This window comes from Lithobates pipiens, unplaced genomic scaffold (assembly GCF_037356315.1).
Source record: "Lithobates pipiens isolate NorthernLeopardFrog02 unplaced genomic scaffold, aLitPip1_a1.2 Scaffold_18, whole genome shotgun sequence".
Lineage (NCBI taxonomy): Eukaryota > Metazoa > Chordata > Amphibia > Anura > Ranidae > Lithobates > Lithobates pipiens.
In genome coordinates this window covers 106,089,692-106,114,504 of record NW_027507758.1, presented here as the reverse complement: position 1 = coordinate 106,114,504, position 24,813 = coordinate 106,089,692, and the positions used below count along the sequence as shown (strand labels likewise).

General features: G+C 41.7%; 1 protein-coding gene across 2 annotated transcripts in view; it reads right to left on the bottom strand.

The window, feature by feature from the left end:
• PELI1 (pellino E3 ubiquitin protein ligase 1) overlaps window positions 1-24,813 on the bottom strand; it is a 111,766-nt gene that overhangs the window by 66,728 nt on the left and 20,225 nt on the right. The window contains exon 1 of one of the 2 annotated variants that reach the window (XM_077485973.1): window positions 10,360-10,515. The exons of the other annotated variant lie outside the window; for it this stretch is intronic. The gene's annotated coding sequence lies outside the window, so the exon portion shown is untranslated. Of the gene's footprint in view, window positions 1-10,359; window positions 10,516-24,813 lie in introns of those variants that run through there. 2 annotated transcript variants of the gene reach the window in all.

Genomic DNA, 24,813 nt, shown 5'->3' with positions numbered 1-24,813 from the left:
GGAGCATAACCTGCCCACTCCTAAGTCTAATTCACATTGACAGCATTATCCAGGAGCAGAGTCTGGGAACAGATATAGCAGCCCAGTGATAGCTCACGCTTCTACTGAAATCCATAAGCGTACACACACCCAAGCCAATGTGATATTGGGGCATAGTGGCTGTGTCCAATAGTAATCAATGGGACTTCCTGCATGGAGATGCACAGGACACCTGTGCATCCTACGTGGTAAAAAACACGACCCTGTACGGGTATACGGTATTGTCCACTCCCTGCGAATGAGGCCCAACACTAGCTGTGATGTTGGATGCCTTAAATATTTGTGATAATAAATTGGACAATGACTTTTAAAGAGGAAGTAAACTCTCCCACTCTGATACTTCTTTTCATTTAGTCCATTATAATAAGTAATTATCAAAGTATAGCCACTGTAATCCAGCCCAAATCGCATATTACTCACCGTTAAAAGAAACTTTAAAAATCTTGTTTTCAGGGGTAAGGCAGCACCATCTTAAGTATTGTTTTCCGAGTCCACAGTGGAATGTATTTCCGCCCTTACATTGATCACTTCCTGTACTGTTAACCAAGCCTCCTACTCAATCCAACGTTTCTATGGAAACCCTGCTTCCCTGTTCATAGCGGACTGGTTTTATTTCATAGTATTTACTTGTGCCGATTACCTAGTGTTTGCCTGTATGGGTCCTATCAGCTTCAGCCATTTCTGTCCCATGCCCTGCTTTACTCTGTATGTGAGGTCACATGGTGTGTAGCAGGAAGCTCTGACTGATTAGCAGCCTGCTGGGAGTTCAGTGCTGTGCTGTAGGAAGTCCTGATAACAGATAGATAAGACAGAGTGTGCCGTAAATCAGGAGAGATCTGGGCATGCTCAGTGACGTCATTCTAAAGAACAAAAAGGATTACAACAATACTAAGCAAGTAAGGAGATATCTACAAGCAGTATTCATTAGGGTTTTTTATGCTGATTTACATGGGACATAGTTATGGGGGAGGGTTTTCAACCACTTTAAAGGATAGGTTTACTTTTTAGAAGAAAATAAATGCACATTTTTTCGCTGCTACCATACAGGTCTGCAGATCGGTCATCGTATCTGTGTGACTCTACATCCCACATAGGCAAGCAGATACATTGACAGGAAGAATCAATGAACTACATGAAAAAAGTTCATGAAAAACTTCAAGCCGACAGCTGCAAAGGATGTCGGGGCTTGTAGTTGATTCACACACATCTCATGTGTAAATGAATAAGGGGGCCATGTTGGCGGAAGCTAGTACAGGGAACTTCCTCCAGTACTGCTGTCACAGGGAGGGTGGAGGGGATTGGGCAGCGGCTGCAGCATTAGAAACATTACATGTTCTCAAAGGTAAAAACTTATCCTTTAGAGGGGTCAGAGATCCAAAAAAAAGTTACACTATAGGGTTAATTTATTAAGACTGGAGAGTGCAAAATCTGGTGCAGCTGTGAATGGTAGACAATTGGCTTCTAACTTCAGCTTGTTTAATTAACCGCTTCCCAACCGCCTCACGCAGATATAAGGCGGCAGAAGGGCACGTACAGGCAGATTAACATACCTGTACGTTGCCCTTTAAGAGGCGGCTTGCCGGCGGCCCGCCCGCAGCTCTGTGACAGTTATCGCGGGTCCGCGGGCATACCCGCGATCGTCTCATGGTGAGGAGGAACAGGGAGATGCTAATTTTGTTTGGGAGCCACGTCGCAAGACCGTGCAATTGTCAGTTAAAGCGACACAGCGTCGAATTGCAAAAACCCAGAGGGTCAGGAAGGGGGTAAATTTTTCCGGGGCTGAAGCGGTTAAGCCCTGACAAAAAGTAAAAAAAAACATCTGCAAGAAAAACAAGAAGCCATATGCAGGGATGTGACGCGTTTCCCTACCGATCTTAAAATATATCTATAGTCAAAAAGATTTCAAAACATTTGCAGGGATTAAAAGAAGTATGGGTTTCTGTTTTTTCTTTATTTACATTTACCTAGGTGGATGCAGCATCGGCCCGATATTGCATCTGTCCCCTGGTGCCTCGACACAGAGCTGAGTGATCGAATGCCGTCAGTGGCTCGGTTCTCTGCCGCGGGAGCAGAGAGCTGCAGAATGTCAATCACAGCTCTCTGCTCTGCTTCCTCCTTGCTTGATTTAGCGCTGGGCTGTGGAGGGGGTGGGGCGGCCGGCTCGGGCTCTCAGCGGTTTGCTGAGAGCCTGAGGTCGGTCCAGGGATCTGGCAGATCCTGACTCCATAGTCGTGATGAGGCAGAGCCTGGACCGACTTCTGTGATGTCAGCAGAGAGCGGATGTCAGCTCTCGCTCTCTCTCTCCAGAAAACAGGTAACAGGAGTGCAAAACGAAATGCATTCCTGGGATCCACAGGAGGAGTAAAAAAGAGCTTTGGCTGTACTTCTCCTTTAAGGTTTCAGGGCCTGTTCAGCTTTTTAGTTGTGTTCTGTGTCCCTGTATAGGAGACTCACTCTATTATCTTTTAGGATGAATGCCACCCAAACACATGTCCCACGTTTGGCAACGATTTGGATTTTTAATTGCCCAAATGTGAACAAGGCCTTTATAGGGACACCTGTTCCAGTGACAGTTGTCTAAGAGGGGAACCCCTCATTTTTGAGAGGTTTCCTTTAGGGGCATGTTCACACTAGATGCATACTAAAACGGTCCATTTTAGCAGGTGTGGCATTCCCTATGCAGCCGCAGTGATGAGCAGTGTCTTGTTTTTTTTTTGTTTTTTTTTTAAACACATGGAGCCATTTACTTTTCTTCTTTACTGGAAGCTCAGTAAAGCCCCAGTGGTTGGGGCAAAACATATCAGAGGGTGTGGCTTGTGGAGTGGAGCAAGACCGAGGCCGTCTCACACGTTATCTAAGCAGACCGGAATTGGAAAAGTGGCGATTTGTCAAAATATTCTAGACTATTGGAAGGTGACATTTCATGCTGGCACCCCATTCCTGAGCACCAGTGGTACCATAAACGTTTCCCTTAGAGCGGCACTACAAGTATAGGCATTGCATTCAGTCCTCCACAAAGTGGCATGGTGCCATCCAATGTGTTGCAAAACACAGCACGCAGCATTTTTTTACATCACACTTCACACCAGAATTGTGGGGTGAACAGGACACATAGAAAACACTTGTTTTCTATGTGTCCTTGGGATTACTGGCATTGATCTAGTGCAGAAAAGGGCCAATCATGCACTTGATGTAAACAAGCCCTTCATTTTCCATTGCATCCCCAGAACAGGAAGGAAATTGAAGGCTCTTCAACAGGAGATCAAGCAAAAAAAAAAAAAAAAAAAAACTTTTACCTATCCAAAGCCAAAATCTGCAATGAGAGAAACCAGGGACTACAACTGCTGGCATCATTATAAAAGTACTGGTAGCATGACCCTGAAAGAAGTACACAGATCAAGAAAGCAGAATGTCAGCGCTCAATCTGAGTCATCAGCATAAAGTATTGTAGCAAAAGTGTGAGCATTAGAGCAGCTGTGCAGAGAAACCAATCAGCTTCCAGTTTTTAGTTGTTGTCAAAGCTTAATTAAACAAACTGAAGTTAGAAGCCGATTGGCTACCATGCACGGCTGCACCAGATTTTGCACTCTCCATTAAAGTGATAGTAAAGTCTTGTGTTTTTTTTCCCTGTAAAAATGACAAACATGTTATACTTACCTGATCTGTTGCAGTGGATTTGCACAGAGCAGCCCGGATCCTCTCCTTCTAAGGTCGTTTTTCTGTGATCCTGGTCCCTCCCTCCTGTTCAGTGTCCCCACAGCAAACAGCTTACTATGGGGGAACCCGAGCCAACTCAAAGCTCCCTGTGTCCATTCAAACATGGAGCCTGCCCCCAGCCCCCCCCCCCCACTCTAGCCTGATTGGCTAGCTGACTTTGATTGACAGCAGTGGCAGCCAATGGCGCCTCTGCTGTGTCTGAGCCAATCAGGAGGGAGAATCTTGGATGGCTGAGACTCGTGAACAATGCTGGGCAGAGAGGGACCTGAGGTAAGTGTTAGGGGGGGCTGCTACACACAGAAGAATTTTTATCTTAATGCATAGAATGCATTAAGATAAAAAAAAAACCTTCTGACTTTACAGTCCCTTTAATGCACTTCTTTAGAGCAATCCAATATCACTCTTTCCTCCATCACAGCCAGCACCAAATGTCAGAGGGAGTGGTGACATCATCCCCATCATGTGACCCAAGCACTGCCACATGGGAGGTGGCCACATATGCTCTTAGCAATTTGGAGGCTTTTCTTGCATATTTTAATGCTCGACTTGGTACAGAAGCAGAATCTCTTTCCTTTTTGCGCCATAGACTGATAAATGGGAGCACATGAAAAAACATATTTACATGCAATTTTCAAGTGTTTCTGAGTGTATCAGAGGGGCCAAAAATGCACATTTCAGTCCCAGAGACACTCATGTACTCTTTCAAGCTTCACCAAACAGGCAAAAAGCAACATTGCTTAGGAGTACTTACTGGTGGGAGTTTTTACTTTCTTTACATTTCTAAGAGCTTGCTCTTCCATTGTATCAAAAATGAAAACTTGTGGGAAGAAACTTGTTGGAACTTTGTCTCTCTTGAAACCTGTAGCAAAAATTGCAGGCTCCGATCTAGAGAGCCCAACTATGCCTGACCTTTCCCACCCAGCTGTACCATTCATAGAAGATGTATTAAAATCTATATAAATGAAAGGCAATCTTTTGGGGCCGGGGTGTTAATGCTAAAGTGCCGCTTTCATCGGCTCTTTACCGCTGGCTGCAATAGGAAAATAGAAATAGGAATAGAAAAGGGATTGCTGCACAAACAAAAGTAAAATTTATTGATAAAATTTACATGAACTACATGATTCAGCATACTATTGTCAAGGGAAGGCGTCCTTTTGTCCTGTTTTTTAGCTATTGTTCAGATATACCCATAGATTTAAAAGAGATGTATGAGAGATACAAGGGGTGGTTAGTGGAGATGGATTCCAGCTGAATGTAATTAACCGATTAATGATAGATGTGAGCTATAAGCCTTTATATGTGAAGCTGGTTACAATTTTTATTGCAGGTATGTGTTTATGAGGAAGGGCGATATCATGCTTAGCCCGAAACGTCACCTGAATACCTGATGTGATGTAAATTTTATCAATACATTTACTTTTGTTTGTGCAGCAATCCCTTTTCTGCTTTTTTTATATTGAGTCTTTGGGACAGACTCAATTTTTATATATTTTTTTACACACACACCCGCGGTTTACTAGCGCTTTAAACCAAATTGCTATTATATATCGTTACCAAACAAAATGTATTTAAAACAATTTTGGAGCTATTCATCCCCATTAAGAAATAGGGTGAAAAGGGCCATAAAACAGCCAAATGTACCAATTTTTAATCTAAAGGGAAAAAAAAAAAAAAAAAAAAAAGTAGAAAATTGCCTAATGCAACACAGCAAAAAACACTTGTATATTATATATAATATACAATACTAGCAAACGTTTAAAAAGAAAAAAAAAAAACCCTACAAAAACATGCACACTTTTTTTCCCCCTTATGCTGTCCATTACAGAAAACATTTAATAAAACCAGTTATAACTTAAAGCCCACACAGTACAATCTCTACACCAAGCAGAGCAATACAATCAGCTGGCAGCCATCCACAATAAGAATGAATACAGTACCAATCACCGAAACTCCGAGCAATCTCATTACATAACTTGTGCTATCAAATGTCAATGTGAATGAAGACACTGCGGAGATTAAGAGGACCAAGGTGAAAAGCGGACACATTGGTCTCTGTAATAAATTACATAATCAGAGAAGCAGATCATCAAAGTATGAGTTCACTTGAAGTGTTCAGAGGAGATTTAAAGTTCAGGAGGATCCCTTAGACAAAAGTCATATGGCAGGTGCCATGCCGTTCAGGTGGGTGGCAGACTCACAATGGACTCTACACCTGTGCTTCCTATTTGGTCTATGGTTATTTTTTACCTCCTCTACCTTTATCTTACTGAAACAAGGAAACAAAAGGGGACTTTGCACATAATCTAAGAACACTGGAAACATAACAAAAGCCAATTATATAGCCAAGGTTAGTGAAATTTTTGTTGGAAAAAATTACTTGTTACAGATTAGAACTGGCTCGGTTCACACTGCTGTGACGGAAAAGTGGTGCACCTTTGCTTGTGACTTCCTTACGACTTGGATGCTACTTAGGAGCCTGTAGTAGGGCAAAAATCGCACCCAAGTTGGACCAAAGTAGTGCAGGAACCTTTTCTAAAGTCGGATCGATTTCTGTAGCATCATTTAACAAGGCTCTCATAGGGAAACATTGCATTTGACATGTCATGTGACTTGGGGCCTCACAAGTTGGATATCCTATCATAGAGGTGTGAACTGAGCCTAAGAAGACAGAAATGTGCTTGTGTGTTTGGCCCAGGGGTAGGCAACCTTGGCTCAAATCCCATCATGCCTCTGGGAGTCATGGCTGGCTGTCAGTCTTGCAATGACTTCTGGGGCTTGTAGTGCTATAAAAGCTAAAGTTCCAAGGTTACCTATCTCTGATGTAGCCTCTACACTCCACCCATCTGTAGGTGAAAGTAAATTTATATCTGCATGAGGTAGTGGGGTGGGGGAGTCCTAAAATGCGTCAGAACTGGAATACAAATCAGCTGAGTAAGTGTTAATTAGTAGTGTTCAACTATTTCAATGCCTAATTATAAATCAATCTCTCACTCTGTCATATTTCATTTCCAGATTTTATATAGCACCAACATATTCTGTAATGTGCAACAGCAGTGGCCCTTTGCTTGCCTCTGTCAAGCTTTTGGGGACACCATTACTCCAAGTGACACCATCCATGGTGCCCTACTCAACCCACTGACACCATCCATGGTGCACTACTCAACCCACTGACACCATCCATGGTGCACTATTCCTAGCATCGATACCACCCATGGGGCACCATTCTTAGCATCGATACCACCCATGGGGCACCATTCTTAGCATCGATACCACCCATGGGGCACCATTCTTAGCATCGATACCACCCATGGGGCACCATTCTTAGCATCGATACCACCCATGGGGCACCATTCTTAGCATCGATACCACCCATGGGGCACCATTCTTAGCATCGATACCACCCATGGGGCACCATTCTTAGCATCGATACCACCCATGGGGCACCATTCTTAGCATCGATACCACCCACGGGGCACCATTCTTAGCATCGATACCACCCACGGGGCACCATTCTTAGCATCGATACCACCCACGGGGCACCATTCTTAGCATTGATACCACTCATGGGGCACCATTCTTAGCATTGATACCACCCATGGGGCACCATTCTTAGCATTGATACCACCCATGGGGCACCATTCTTAGCATTGATACCACCCATGGGGCACCATTCTAGCATCGATACCACCCATGGGGCACCATTCTAGCATCGATACCACCCATGGGACACCATTCTAGCATCAATACCACCCATGGGGCACCATTCTTAGCATTGATACCACCCATGGGGCACCATTCTAGCATCGATACCACCCATGGGGCACCATTCTAGCATCGATACCACCCATGGGACACCATTCTAGCATCAATACCACCCATGGGGCACCATTCTAGCATCGATACCACCCATGGGGCACCATTCTAGCATCGATACCACCCATGGGGCACCATTCTAGCATCGATACCACCCATGGGGCACCATTCTAGCATCAATACCACCCATGGGACACTATTCCTCCTGTTAGAAACCTACATTAGGGGTATTTACCTTCTCTTAAAATCAATGATGGTGTATTGTTTACTAACTACATACACACACTGGCCACAGTCCGGTCCCCCAAAAGCCTGAAGGACAGTAAACTGTCCCTCTTAAAAAGTTTGGAGACCCCTTTTCTACAGAGTACATATAGACACATTAGGTTCTTTCAATCAAAGAAGCTCACAATCTAAATTTTCCTTTCCATGCATACACCAGTGCTGACTTTGGAAGAAAGCCATTTAACTTATTTAGATTTTTTAATTCAGGGAGGAAACCCATGCAAAACAGTATACAAGTTTTAGCCTGGGTTCACATCTGTGCAGGGTGGATAAAAATCTGTGAAAAATAATAATAATAATAATAATAATAATAATATCAAAAGAATCAGATTTTTGGGGATTTAAAATAGTTTTTTGGGTTTTTTTATTAAATTATTTTTAATAAAATGCTTTAGGAGTAAACTATCTAAAGCTAGTTTTTCTATTTAAGATAGACACGGTTGACTAGGAAAGAGTTAAATCCCCATCTGTGTTCCACTGGTTAGCTTTTTCTTCACTTCCTGTGCTGAAGATGCAACAGGAATGGAGATGAAATCTCTTCAAAGTGAGGGAAATTTTCATTTAGACAGCTGTCACCAGAACAGGTGTCCCCACTGGAGCCTCACCACCTGTTTTTCCAGACATAACCTGACAGGGCTTCCAAAACTTCCACACTACAACCAAAACAAAAAAGGAAAAAAGACATTTTGATATACAGCACATATATTTTAAACACAGGATCCAGGGCCTATAAGGTAGTACATACAGCCTGATACCAGCAGCCTATCAAAATCAATGACAGGCTGAAATACGCAGCAGCTGTTTGCACATCCTTGTGGTACTTATGAAGAAAGATGTCCCAAATGCATTTGAGGCATACATCCCTGTACACCATGGGTGCTTAACCTGTGCTCCTCCAGCTGTTGCGATACCAAGTCCCATGAGGCATTGCCAGGCTGACAGTTACAAGCAAGACTCCCAAAGGCAAAGGCATGATGGGACTTGTAGTTTCACAACAGCTGGAGGGCCACAGGTTGAGCACCCTTGATATACATGACCCCTGTACATTGTACTGCCAGCGTGTATTTCAGCCTGTCATTGACTTCTGGCACCAGAGTGTACGTGTCACCTGTGACTCCCAGGTGCAGAAATATGCCTGGTTTTCTTACTCTACAGGTAAATGGTCCGTGCGCCTGTGTCCAGAAGTGCTGCATCAATTACTCACCTGGGCCTTTTCTAGAATTTGAAAAAATGTCTATCACAGCCCATATCACACTATAATGAACATACATGAATGCAAGTGTACTGCTTTGCCTTCTTTCTAAAATTACTGCCCGATTTCACACCAGCGACAGGTGGAGGAGAAGTGTAGGAAGGCCGTGGCACAGATACCATCTGTCCAACATAGACACCAAGCAGCTGCTTGCTGGGACTATCATGAAGGAAGTCCTTAGCACTCTAAACAATATACAAAAAAGGCTAAGAACCAGGACTACACTTACACAAAGTTAGATTGTCTGCAACTCACATAACTTTGTCTCTTGAGCTACATCTTTATTTACTTTAATATATAATACACACACACACACACACTAGATTCCTGTTTGATGAATGGACAGGATTAAATGCATACAGGATCTCATTAAAGTGTATGAATAATATCAAAACAATCCTGTTACAAGATGTTGCAATAAATACGTCAGTCGATAGAAACACACAGATGACACAATAAAAGGAACATACTTATCTTCCAACACATTTCCCTAGTCACTTATTGCAGCAGATTATTTTTTTTTAAATAGAAGGAAGTTTCCCTTTAGAATAATCTGAAGGAAATGTATTTGTATCTCCATGGAATTTATTCTATCCCTGTAGAGGGGCTTTAGGTAGAGGGTAACTCTTTCACCAATCCAGAAGTGCTAACTGGACAGCTGCAGGACTGCCACCAACTTTGCAATGGCTTTGAAATTGATTTTTTTCCCCAAGGCTGGCCAAAAAAAAAAAAAAAGAAGAAGAAAAACACACACACACGCACACACAAACACACCTTGAAGAAAGTGGAAACCCCCTTAACAAGTTGTGTAAAGTACACAGGGCATGAGAGAACGCAGAGCGCAAACAGCAAAATTAAAAAACGTCAAAGCCATCCTCTTATCACTATACTTGTTTTGCATCCACGATTTAAAGTACTGAAGTCAAAGTGTCCGTATGAAAACCAGGAAACTGGCATTTTCAGATGAACAGGTCCACAATGGTAGCTTTCAAACACAGACAAATATATTGGAACCCCATTAACCAATATGTAAAATACAAACACTACAAATGTGTATAATAAAAAATTATATATATATATATTTTATACACACATGGTAGATCATTACAACAAGTAGTACTTGTACTGCCCAAATAAAAAAGCCCCTTCCCCAGCTATAGAAACACACAGCTAGTCTTTTCAATGCTATGAGTAAATTAAAGCAGTAAAATCCCCACAAAGCAAACATTCAGAAAGGAATAGGGTTTCCATACCTCGAGTCTACTCATAAAGGAAACAGCTTTGATTCGTACAGTGAAAAAATATCCAGAGAAAAATGTAGCAATATCCTTTCGCAAACCTGCTGGCACACACAATATACTGATTGCCTGCTTTTCTTTTACTTATGTGTTTGGTGAGGCATGCTGACTCAGACGGGTGGGAAGGTGCTATGCAAAACAGGTAAACACCATGCTGCAACCAATAGGACAGGCTGGCGTCTGACTCATAGCTCATGAGCTTCCACACATTAATCCGTGGCTTCAAAAGGAAGAAAAGGAAGTGAAAGGATGCACGACTTTGCCAACAGCTTCTAACATACACCTCCTACATAGCACAGACAGAGAAGAGTGCTGATGGAAAGCAAGTCCCAGGAATACAAGCCTGTCTTTGTCATGTGATCCACAATCCAGACATCTTCAAGTGTCCATCTACAAAACAGGGATCAATTTCAAGTCTAAGCCAGATAAAAATGACTTGTATTTCCATACAGGTAATGAGATTCTTCAGATAATAAACTATTATTAGAGGGGTTCTCTTATCTCACTGTGTGTAACTGCATCAGCTGCCATTCTGATAGAGAATCAAAGTTTTATAAACAAAAACAACAACAACAACAACAACATTACAAAGCAATTGGTTATACTGAAAGGTATTGAGTCTCCTTACAAGCATACCTCTCCTCATCCCTCCAACACAGGGTGCAGAACTCTAACGGTCGCTGGCTGCTTCAAAAGGCTCAGTTCACATACATGTAAATTGGATGCAGTTGAAAAAACGCATCCAATTCATATAACATGTGAATCAGACCGGCTTTCAATGGAGTCGGTTCACACATGTGCAGGTGTCTGCGGTGCGGTTTTAAAAAGAGCCCTGTGCGTTTTTGAGTCCAGTTCCAGGTAAAAATTTACAATTGAGTCGCACTTTAAAAATCGGTGAACAGAACCGTACAGGACCACCGCACTAAAACTGCAGCCGCATGTGTGAGCCCAGCCTAAAGGTCCACTGTCATGTAACAAGATAAAGGAAGCCATTCTCCAGCAAGTCTGCCATAGATGGTGTGATTTATGACTGCAGGTGCACACTACCCTAAATTTTACTGGCCTCACACATTAAAAAATACACAATTTTTAGCCATCAAGTTACTTGAAACCTCCAAAACATTATACACTTTCTGAACACAGAGGTCCTGTAGAATAAAATGATGGTAGTTGCTTTTTTTTATGCTGTAGAGTTTATGAAATCCATACTTTCCAGAAAAAATACAAACACAATTTAACCCCTAATTTTTCTGTATAATATAAAAGATGAGGTAGTGATAAGCAAATGGGTACCAAATATGTCAGGCCTCAAAATGTGCACCCATGCAATGAAAAAAAACAAACAAACACAGTATTTAAAGTTCTCAATAGGAGACGCTTTAAATACTCCGATAGCTTATAGTTCGCCGTAAATGAAGGACCGAGAATTATTGTCCTAACCCTGGCATGGGCAGCAATAAACATGTGTGGCGCAATCCTTTACATACCTGTGTAAACTCTACAGGTGTGTTTGTATGTGTAATAAAATTATTGCTATCACAAGGGACCTAACAAACCCCCTATGTGATAGCATTGGGTAGGTGACAGGTTCTATTTATGGAGACCCCAGGTGTATTAGAAGGTCTCCCTGGCCCTCTGCTCCAGACAACCTAGCACAGTCCTGTCTGATCCACTGTGCACTCGGCTTTCTAGAGGGGATTCTGACAGCTGTGAACCAGAAGTGCTGAGTACTTCCAGGTTCACACTGTGCAGAAGAGATTGGGGAACAGTAGTCTCCAATATCCTCTCACTCACTACCCTGATGTCACTTGTTGTGGTTCCAGGTCCCTGAAAAGAGAGCCAACATCCCTTTTACAGTAATGGTGAGAGGCCGCTGAATATAGTTGAAACAAGCTCGTTAACTTCTTCAGCACTAGATACATCCACGAGGCTGAATTAGTTGAGATCCAAGCGATTGTAGCCAACCTGCCTGGCTATGGCCACAAGGGGAAAAGCGCCCCATACAGAACAGAAGGATAGTGCGAATGGTAGACAACCAGCCATTGAAAACATCCAAAAGTGATTACAAGATGAATCCAAGGTCAAGGTTCATCAGCGTTTTATCACACCATCCATTGTTTTTCTCAGCGACAGTGGACTCAAAGGAAGAAGCCAGAGGATAACTCCACTGTTGGAAAAAAAAAAAAAAAAACGCAATATTGGAATTAGCAAAAATACATATTGACAAGTCCCGATGCTTGTTGGACAGATGAGACAAAAGTGGTGCTTTTTTCATGTCACATCAGCTGTTCACAGATGAAAACTACAAATATAAAAAAAAACACTGCACCTAACTTTATGTTATGAAGGAGGCGGCGCAGTTATGTTGTGGGGGTGCTTTGCTGCATCTGACACAGGATGCCTTAAATCTGGGCAGGGCACAATGAAACTTCAGGACTATCAAGGAATTCTGGGGGAAAACATACTGCCCAGTGTCAGAAAGCCGTGTCAAAAGTCATGGGTCCTCTAACCAATTAATGATCCAAAACCCCAAATCCTGACTTAAATCCTATTGACCATCTATAGAAAGAGCTGCAACATACAATCTGGAGGGGACACCCTTCAAACTGGATACAAGTGGAACAAATTGCTTAAATTAAATTAAAATTGCTTAAAAAGTAGGGCAAAAGCTTTTTTTGGCTATACTATTTCTATGGATCTTAGCAGTGCAGTTATTTTGCAGTCCTGTGACCAGTTTTCAGCTGACGGCGGAAGCCCACTGTGGGCTGACGCGTTACTCAGCCAGTCCAGAGGGATTGACCCAGAAGCCTGAACTGGCATCTGGCTCAGCCTCTCAGAAATCCACAGAGGGCCTGAGCTAGCCCCTCCCACCCCTCCACAGCATAGTGCTCCAGTGAGCACTGGAGGGGAGAGCAGAAAGCCTGTGACTGACAGTCACAGCTCCCTGCTAAAAGCAAGAGGGAGAACAGAGTGATCCCCTAGTGGGGAACAGATGCAGCAAAGGGTCGAAGCTGCATCCACCTAGCCAAGTATAATTATATTTTTTTATCCTGAACTTCTCTTTTAAAGGAGAGTGAGGCAAATTACCTGTTGGCAGATGCAGAAGTCTCAATGTGAGCTACAAAATTAATTGTTTGCAGTCATTGCCTCTAAGGCTTGATTCACACCTATGCATTTTTAGTGCTTTTTGCATATTTACTCTACAGAACGTGTTCCATAAGAAACCATGTTAAATGGGCTGTAGTGCAAATCTTCAAAATGCAAAAAGCACTAAAAAATGCATAGGTGTGAATCCAGCCTTAAGGTTGTGCATCAAATATTAGCTTAAAATCGGTAGCAAAGCCAGCTTGGTGATTTTTCCAGGTAAGCTGGTTTACTACCACTGCCATCATTTTTGTTCATTCGATTTAATTAAAAAAAAAAAATAGTTGCAAGTCTGATTTTTATATTAAAATATGGAGTAAAACAGAAGTTTACTTTTGTCAATCTCAAGCTATTTCAGTGGAAATTGTGGGTTCTTTGTAAAAGGGCACCAACACGTTTATCCATGGCTCTCTACCAGCACGTTTGTGCCTTTGTGGGGTTTCAGTGAGAGAAAGTAAGAGAAAATGTTTCGAAGAGAAATCTAAGATTTGATTGCTGACAATTGGACAGGTGCCTTTAGAACAAGAAACGATACGAACTTCCACAGCTGGGAACCTAAAGCAATAAAAGCTTGGCAGAGGCGCCAACCATTCTCCACAATACCCGGAAGTAAAATAGTTTGGCTGGCATTCCAAAGAAGCATCTCCAATGCGAATAAACAATTCCTGCACAGCCTGATCACAAGCAGTTTCCGGTATAACAAGCATGCAAATTGTTTAAAAGTAAAAATATAATTTAAGAGCCTTTAAATCTTTAGTTTATTTTTCTCTTTCTGGTGGTCCAATTACTTTTGCTGCCAAAGAAAGAAGGAAAAACCCACGTACAGCAGCTCCCTTCCACTAAAAGAAAAGTCACTGTGTCCCCAGAACAAATCTGTACACGGACTAGCTCTTGGCAGCAAGCCATGTACAGAAGCCAATACAAATCGTGCTAAGAATGTCTTTCTAATCCTGAAATATGAACAATTGATCTGAAAATGAGGCTGTTTTGTGATTCTTTGACCTAGTTACTGTGCAATACAAATCAGAAATGAGACTGAAGATATGGAGTCTGAACATGGGAGAGAGCCGACAATGTCACTGCCTCGTGCAGGGCTGGAGGAAGCCACGGAAAAGCTTACAGATTACACTGACAGCACTATATGAATACATGTGCAAATCCCTGACCTCAAACATTGTGCCGGCTCAACATGGGTCATATAAATACAAGGATGTGACAAGAGTTGTTAAAAATTGCTGGATATCCTGCCACGTCATCTCCAGGTACAATTCTGCCAATCTCTTCATGGGCATTTTCCGAAGGTCTTCAGCAAACCTTACTTAAAGGGGTTGTAAAGCTTTTTTTTTTTATTTTCTAAATAGGTTCCTTTAAGCTAGTGCGTTCACTTACTTTTTCCTTCTAAATGTTTTTTTCTTTGTCTGAAAGGTAAGTGAACCAACAATGCACTAGCTTAAAAGGAACCCATTTAGAAAATAAAAAAGTGAACCTTTACAACCCCTTTAAAACTGAACTCCAGGCAGATAGAAAAGACAAATTAATGCCGTTTGCATTAAATTATTAGATTCTTAAAATCTATTTTTCTTTCACCTGCAAGCAGTGGAAACACCTGAATTTGACAACACACTCATGAAGTCCCTGGTACAGCAGAGCAAAGACTGGGAAAAGGAGAAGCTGCACAAGGAACCAATTGGGTGTACTACAGTGCAGGGAGGCTGGGGTGAGGAAGGGACCTGTAATACACAATACCACAACCTAAAAGTCACACAACAGCATGCCCTGGGACTGTGACGTCATAAAGGGGTTGGGGTCACTGTGTGACATCATCCGGTGACCATGCCCCATACCTATATAAGTCGCCGCGCACATCGCACAAGTCAGCACAGCGGAAGACAGCACCGGGTCAACATCAGAAGTAGAAAGAAGTGAGAAGAAGGACAGAGGGCGGAGGAGACCGGGCTCCTCCGCTAGTAAAAGAGCTGCAAGAAGACAGCGGAGGAGGCCCGGGAGAAGACGCTGGAGAAGAGGCCAGACACCGGGAGAAGAGGCCAAACAGAGCGAAGAAGTCGTCAGAAGACCCCCGAAGCTGCTTAATAAAGGACTTTTAAAATTTGTGTTGTGTTTTTTGACATTTTTTCCCCAGGTGAATGGGATGTGAATAAGATGTACCCCTTACTCATTCACATAGGGTGGGGGGGCCAGGATCTGGGGGCCCCCGGATTCCGATAAGCCCCCCGCCGCAGACCCCAACCACCAACGGCCAGGGTTGTCGGGAAGAGGCCCTTGTCCTCATCAACATGGGGACAAGGTGCTTTGGGGTGGGGGGGCCACAGGGTGCAAAGCACCAACCCCCCCATGTTGAGGGCACGCGGCCTGGTACGGTCTGGGGGGGGGGGTGGGGGCGTTCGTTCGTCCCCATCCCCTTCCTGACCGGCCAGGCTTCGTGTTCGGATAAGGGTATGGATTTGGGGGGACCTCCACACCGTTTTTTCGGTGTAGGGGGTTCCCCTTAAAATCCATACCAGACCTAAGGGCCTGGTATGCTCCCGGAGGGGGAACCCACGCGTTTTTTAAATTTTTTTTATTTGGCGTGGAGTTCCTCCTTGGGAGCTTATTCTCTGATTGGCCACAGCAAAAGTCGCCTGGCCTGGGGCGACTTAAAGTCGTGTTGTAAGTCGCCCCAAGTCGTGTTGACACTCCACAACCTAAAAGTGCAACGCACCCAATTCTTTGTGCAGTTTTGCATCTGTGTCACCTCTGTCACTGGACAAAGAATAAGCTTCACTGCACTGCAAATTCACTGCCCATTTAGAAATGCAATTAGCAGAAATGACCTTGCAGCAATTTTAACTTGGACAGCAGCAGAGTCTGGCAGATGGCACAGCCTGTCAAACTTGCCCACTGAGGCCGCACCACAATCGCCAGCCAAAAGCTTGGCTCGCAGTTGTAAAATTGCAGTTACGCAAAAGAAAAAAAAAACACAAACACACCACAGGCCTCAGTAGTGCCTCTTAACGCCTCTCAGCCGCTGCTATACCAGCAGTAAGCATTACCACCAATGTGAAAGACACCTCGCGGATTTACAGTTGTGCTCATAAGTTTACAGAAACTTATGATTTCTTGGCCATTTTTCAGAGAATATGATTGATAAAAACTTTTTTCACTCATGGTTAGTGTTTGGCTGAAGCCATTTATTATCAATCAACTGTGTTTACTTTTTTTAAGTCATAATGGCAACAGAAATTACCCAAATGACCCTGATCAAAAGTTTACATACCCCAGTTCCTAATTCCATGTATTGCCCCTTTTAACATAAAATGACAGCTGGAAGTCTTTGTGGTATTTGTGGATGAGGCTCTTTATCTTCTCAGATGGTAAAGCTGCCCTTTCTCTTGGCAAAAAGGCCTCCATATCCTGTAAATTCTTGGGCTGTCTTGCATGAACTGCACGTTTGAGATCTCCCCAGAGTGGCTCAATGATATTGAGGTCAGGAGACTGAGATGGCCACTCCAGAACCTTCACTTTATTCTGCTGTAGCCATTGACAGGTAGACTTGGCCTTGCGTTTTAGATCATTGTCATGTTAGAATGTCCAAGTACGTTCCATGTGCAGCTTCCTGGCTGATGAATGCAAATGTTCCTCCAGTATTTTTTGAGAACATACTGCATTCATCTTGCCATCAATTTTGACTAAAATTTCCTGTGCCTTTGTAGCTCACACATCCCCAAAACACCAGCAATCCACCTCTGTGTTTCACAGTAGGAATGGTGTACCTTTCATCATAGGCCTTGTTGACTCCTCTCCTAATGTAGTCTTTATGGTTGTGGCCAAAAAGGTCAATTTTGGTCTCATCACTCCAAATGACTTTATGGCAGAAGGTTTGAGGCTTGTCTCTATGTGGTTTGGCGTATTGTAAGGCTCGGTTCACACAGGGGCGACTTGTCCAGGCGCCTTAGCTGCCTGACAAGTCGCGCTCCATTCTGTACTATGGAACCGTTCTAATAGGAGCGACTCAAGTCGCTCTGACTTAGAAAAAAGGTTCCTGTACTACTTTTGGGCGACTTCAGGCGACTTGCATTGACTTCTATACAGAAGTAGTTTTGCAAGTCGACGCTGAAGTCGTGTGCAGGTCGCGTCTGAGTCGCGCTGAAAGTCGTGCCGCCCCTGTGTGAACCAAGCCTAAGCGGGATACTTTGTGGCATTTTTGTAGTAATGGCTTTCTTCTGGCGACACCACCATGCAGCCCATCTTTCTTGGCTCCTTATTGTGCATCTTGAAACAGTCACACCACATTTTTTCAGAGTCCTGTATTTCACCCAAAGTTATTTGTGGGTTTTTCTTTTCATCCTGAACAATTATCCTGGCAGTTGTGGCTGAAATTTTAGTTGGTCTACCTCACCATGCTTTGGTTTTTAAAAGAACCCCTCATTTTCCACTTCTTGATTAGAGTTTGAACACTGCCGATTGGCATTCTCAATTCCTTTGATATCTTTTCATATCCCTTTCCTGTTTTATACAGTTCAACTACCTTTTCCTGCAGATCCTTTGACAATTCTTTTGCTTTCCCCATGACTCAAAATCCAAAAACGTCAGTGCAGCACTGGATGAAAGATGCAAGGGTCTGTCAGAAGTCCAGAAAGTCACTGACCTTTTATATACACACACACACACACACACACACACACACTAATTACAAGCAAACAGATCACAGGTGAGGATGGTTACCTTTAATAGCCACCAAGGTATGTAAACTTTTGATCAGGGTCACTTGGGTAGTTTCTGTTGCGATTTTAAAAAAAGTAAAACGCAGTTGATTGATAATAAATGGCTTCAGCCAAACACTAACCATAAGTGAAAGAAAAGTTTTTTGTTATCATCCATATTCTCTGAAAAATGGGCAAGAAATCAGATTCTGCCAGGGTATGTAAACTTATGAGCACAACTGTATAAAGGGTAATAAAACACACTTTAGAAAGGCTGTGCTGAGGGTGGCTGTTAATCCCCAAATCTCACCTAAGTCACTAGACAGTTGTCAGTAGACTGAAAGATTTTCCCACAGCTTAACGAATATAAAAATGTTGCATTTCACTTTCCGAAGACAATAGTCACCGGGACCAATATTGCATCTGCATTTCCATAGTTGGGACACAGGTGACAAGACAAAAAAAAAAAAAACTGACAGATATAACGCTTTCAAATTCTAGTTAAACGTTTTTAAAGTACGGTGCCTTGAAAAAGTATTCATACCCCCTGAAATTTTCCACATTTTTTCATGTTACACCCAAAAATGTAAATGTATTTTATTGGGATTTTATGTGATAGACCAACACAAAGTGGCACATATATGTTAAGTGGAAGGAAAATGATAAATGGTTTTCAAAACGTTTTATAAATATCTGAAAAGTGTGGCATGTATTTGTATTCAGCCCCTTTTACTCTGATACCCCTAACTAAAATCTGGAACCAATTGCCTTCAGAAGTCACCTAATTGGTAAATAAAGTCCACCTGTGTGTAATTTAACCCCTTCCCGCCGAGCGTATGCAGATATGCGTACTCGGCTTCCGGGGGGTATACCGGGATGATGCCCGCACCTGCAGGCATCATCCCGGTACCGTCTTTTACAGCGGGCGATTGGCTATCCAGCCATAACAACCGATGCGGCTAAAAGCCGCTCGGCTGTTATTCCGGAGGAGCGGGAGGGGACGTCCCCCCCTCCCGCCGCCTCCCGCCGCTGTTACCGGTGCTCCCGCTCGATCGGGAGCACCGATTGCGTGTCCGTCGGCTCCGGCCGCTGGGGAGGAACTGGAACGAAGCCGTAATCGGCTTCGTTCCAGTCTCCTCATAGTAAACACGGAAGCGACGTCATGACGTCACTTCCCGTTTACTCGGCTGCCAATGGCGCCGGTTTTAAAAAAATATCCGGTATTCAGAATCGCCGTTTTTGGCGATCTGAATACACTGAAGTGTAAAGGAGGGGTGGGGGGTCTTTTAGACCCCCGATCCCTCCATAAAGAGTACCTGTCACCACCTATTACTGTCACAAGGGATGTTTACATTCCTTGTGACAGCAATAAAAGTGATCAAATTTTTTTTTTTTTTTTTTAACAATTTAGTAATTTTAAAATAAATAAAATAAATAAAAAAATAAAAAAAATTTTTTAAAGCGCCCGCCGTCCCCGCGAGCTCGCAAAGCAAAGAAAATGCATACGGAAGTCGCGCCCGCATATGTAAACGGTGTTCAAATCACACATGTGAGGTATCGCCGCGATCGTCAGAGCGAGAGCAATAATTCTAGCACTAGACCTCCTCTGTAACGCTAACCTGGTAACCGTAAAAAATGTTTAAAGCGTCGCCTATTGAGATTTTTAGGTACCGTACTTTGTCGTCAATCCACAAGTGCGTGCAATTATAAAGTGTGACATGTTTGGTATCTATTTACTCGGCGTAACATTATCTTTCACATTATGCAAAAAAAATGGGATAATTTTACGGTTTTGTTTTTTTTTAATTAATGAAAGTGTACCTTTTCCCAAAAAGTTGCATTTAAAACACCGCTGCGCAAATACCGTGTGACATAAAATATTGCAACAATCGCCGTTTTATTCTCTAGAGTCTCTGTTAAAAAAATATATATATAATGTTTGGGGGTTCCAAGTAATTTTCTAGTAGAAAATATGGATTTTAACTTGTAAACACCAAATTCCAAAAACAGGCTTAGTCATGAAAGGGTTAATCTCAGTATAAATATAGGTGTTCTGTGAAGCCCTCAGAGGTTTAGAGAACCTTAGTGAACAAAAAGCATCATGAAGGCCAAGGAACACACCAGACAGGTCAGGGATAAAGTTGGAGAAGTTTAAAGCAGGGTTAGGTTTTTAAAAAAAAAAAAATTTCAAAAAAATTCCAAGCTTTGAACATCTCACAGAGCACTGTTCAATCTATCATCCAAAAATGGAAAGCGTATGACACAACTGCAAACCTACCAAGACATAGCCGTCCACCTAAATTGACAGGCCGAGGAAAGGAGAGCATTAATCGGGCGCCAGGTAAGTGTAATATTTTTGTCAAAAAAAAAAACACATTGCCTTTAGAAACTCTCTAATTTTGTATCCATCTTTGCTGTACTGTATACAACTTTCCGTTCCACTAGTTGGCTTTTTTTAGGGTTGTGGAATTACTTAAAAAACAAAACAAAAAAAAACAAAAAAAAAACCCAAACAGGCCATCATATATAGATTGTGGCATAACATACTAATGGGTGTAGGCTCTGCTATACCTAAAATTTGCACAAGGCCCGATAAAGGCCTTGTGAAAATGACCAGAGAAACAAACATGAAACATTCCTTATGAACGGAAAGACTGGGAATGGAGAACAGGAAAGACATTTTCTCCAGGGAGAAAATAAAGAAAATATCATTCAGGAAGGAAAAAAAAGGTCGCTAATGTAACTCAATACAAAAAAAAAAAAAATAAGGGATCAAGTACGTCATATTACAAGTCATTTTATGTTGTCTACGAGGATTATGCATCCGTTTTAATTGTGTCCTGCCATCCACAAAAAGACTGAGGCTAGACAGAACGCTGTAATGGAAAACTCTGGTTTTGTTAAAAATGATTGTATATAATTGCTACACAGGCCATTTTGTTATTTAACATTACCCCAAAAAGAATTACCCCTCCATTCTGCAACCAGCTATGATTTTCCAATACTGCCAAAAAAATTAAAAATAAAATTTCTCTTCCTGGAAAGAATATTTAGCGAGACTCTCAAAATCCCCATTCTTGCTCCTTTGATTGGCTTATTCCTTTTCTCAGAAGAAGAATCGACTTTGGTGATATATATATTTTTTTAAAAGACTTTTGCATATGCAAAGGAAGAGAGTTGCCACTTTTTCTATTAGATCACTGTGAGTAATCAGAGGGTTATAGAAAAAGGCGGATCTTCTTCACATTTGCCATGGTCGTTTAGATCAGGCGCTCTATGCGTTTCTCTCTTTAGACAATATGCCTTTATGAATTTAAGCAAAAACATACTTTTATGTTTAAATAACCAGTGAGTGTAGAGGCTGATGGGAGGCCCATTTCAGACTTGTTTTATAAAGAACAGGCCTTTAAGATGTCATCTTGATCATTGTTTTAGCAACCTGGTAAGTTTCCAACCCAGAAAAAAGCATGAAGGATGGGAGTGCAGACCTATCAGACTTCACTGGTTACATGCTGGTTTCTTATTTGTTCACTAGGTAGTGGCGTCATGATAAGCATGACAATGCCTTTAAATTCCAAGCTAGAAACGGCAGCCTCCATAGTTCATCCCACACGGGTACATTGCACTAGGGCTGCAACTAACGATTATTTTCATAATCGATTAGTTGGCCGATTATTGTTTCGATTAATAACCTTAAAAAAAAAAAAAAAAAAAAAAAAAAAAAAAAAGTGGGTCAAATTGATGTTCGTTTTCAACCACAGTGATGATAAAATTTAGAAATAATAGAAAACTTCTCAGTCAAAAGGAATTTTCAGACAGTGTATGTGGTTTCTGTTCAGAAATGAAGTGAAAATATCAAACAAACAAAATTCTTTCATTCAGCGAATGTACAAAGATTTCTCACCTGATAATTGATCCGTGAGGCCAGCATAAGGCTCGGTACACACCTATGCAGTTTGCTTTTGATCTGTTTCTGCAGTGCTTTTTGCTTTGCGTTTTGATTTTTGCGCACGTGATTTTACTGCAATTTGCATTTTTTGGGGCAGATAAAAAACAAAACAAAAAAAAAAAAACACAAATTGCTGCAAAAAACACATTACATTCTTTTCTGCAGCTTCTCCATTGAAGTATATTGAACCAAAAAAAAAGCACCATTTTGCGTTAAAAGTCCCTGACCCTTTCCAAATATGCAGAGGCTGAAAAAAGCACAGATATGAACGTGTCCCATAGGAAACCATGTAAATGAACTGTAGTGCGTTTCTGCAAAAAGCACCAATAAAACACATAGATGTGAACCAAGCCTAAGACGTTTAGTAACATAATGGGGTTAAAAATACTAAAATTAGCCCTTTATAGTACAAAAAAGCAGATAGATAATCACTACTGGAAGGGTTTTTTTTTTACTGTAGAACTGTGAAAGTAATATTTACAATAGCGATTATATTTTTGTACTATAAAGGGCTCATTTTAGTTTTTTTAACCCCATTATGTTACAGGCCGATTAATCGATTATGAAAATAGTAATTGATTCATTTCATAATCGATTAGTTGTCGATTGATCGATTAGTTGTTTCAGCCCTACATTGCACTGCAGAAACAGATCAAAAGCAAACTGCATAGGTGTGTACCAAGCCTTGTGCTGGCCACACCGATCAATTTTCAGATGAGAATATTCAGATTAAAAATCTTTGTACATTCGCTGAATGAAAGAATGTCCTTTGAAATTTTCACTTGTTTTTAAAATGAATGTAATTTCTGAACCAAAACCACATTTTCTATTATTTCAAAATTTTCCCATCACTGTGGTTCAAAATGAACGTTAATTTGACTCAAACGAACGTTCTTTCATTTTTTTTTTTTTTTGAAGGAAGACATTATTTTTGTTTTTTAAATAAAACAATTTGATCTCTGAGTCTGATAATATTTACCCTGATTCACCCTCTATATACTATTAGAGTATATCTCCTGTGTTATGCTCAGAGTGGATTAGATATTTTGCTCCTTAACCATATAGTTGGTTATTAATATTTACCAATGCATAGAGATATTTAAGAACAAAATTGCCTTTTTTTAAACTTTACATATTAACGAAATTATACACTTTTATTATTTTTATACAGGATTAATATAGCGCTGACAGTTTACGCAGCGCTTTACAACATTAGGGCAGACATTACAATACAATTCAAGACAGGGGGGATCAGGGGGCCCTAAGGTTATTAACCGAATAATCGATTAATTGAAACAATAATTGGCCAACAAATCAATTATAAAAATAATCGTTAGTAGCAGCCCTAATTCATGGTGTAAGATGTCAAACGGACCGGCCCCCACACCTCCCCCATCTGACAGCTAGAGCTGAGATCCCCCCCCCCCCCCCCCCGCCCAGCTGTCAGAATGGTTCTCCACCCGCCCCACCACTCATTCAGTTTCCCATGAAAGGAAAAAAAAATAAATAAATAAATAAATAAAAAAAAAAAAAAAAAGGGTTCTGCCGGTCTTTGCGGCTGTCAGCTTGTAGTTTTCAATGAACTACCAAGGCGCTGTGGAGCACTGTGGTAGTTCATCCTCTCTTCCTAGCAGTATCTGCTTGCCCATATTGGATGTACAGGTACACAGATACACTGGCAGATCTGCTGGAGACCTGCATGGCACCAGCGACCTTCTGATCACTGGTGTAACATTTAACAAGCTCCAAAAAAAATAAAAAATAAAAAAACTAAAGCACTTTTTTTTTACCTGCAAAAGTGAACTTATCCTTTAAGTTGTTTATAACTGCCCTTTGGCTATTGTTGCTATTAGTATCAGCCCAGTCTCATGGAGTCAAAGACACTATGAATACTTGTGATAATTATCTATAAAAAACAATTGCCCTATAAGCCCGTATTCACACTTGATCTTGCGCGTTTTCATGCTTCTTTGTAATACTTTATTTCATGCTTGTGTTTATGTTTTAGCCAATGCAAAAAGATAGTAACTATTACGAAGAGATGGTTTTTACATGAGAAAAGGTATGTTTGGCAGGCACACCCACTGAAGTATTTTGGGGTAAAAAGAAAAAAAAAAAAAAAAAAATGTACAATCATGTCCTAAAGACGCTTCTGTACTCCTAATGCCCCATACACATGATCGGAAATTCCGCCAGCAAAAGTCCAATGTGAGCTTTTGGTTGGAAATTCCAACCGTGTGTATGCTCCATCGCACTTTTGCTGGCGGAATTTCCACCAGCCAAATATTGAGAGCAGGTTCTCTCTTTTTGCGACCAGAAATTCCCATTGTCTAGCAATTCCAATGTGCAAAATTCCTACACGTGCGCGGAAACAATTTGACGCATGCTCAGAAGCATTGAACTTCATTTTCTTGGCTCGACGTAGTGTTGTATGTCACCGCGTTCTTGACGGTCGAAAGTTCAGAGAACTTGTGTGACCGTGTGTATGCAAGCCAAGCTTGAGCGGAATTCCGTATAAAAAAACATCCAAGATTTTTCCGATGGAAATTCCGCTCGTGTGTACGTGGCATGAGCCTTGAGCAACATCAGTTTGCTTGGATGTGAAAGGGCACAAAA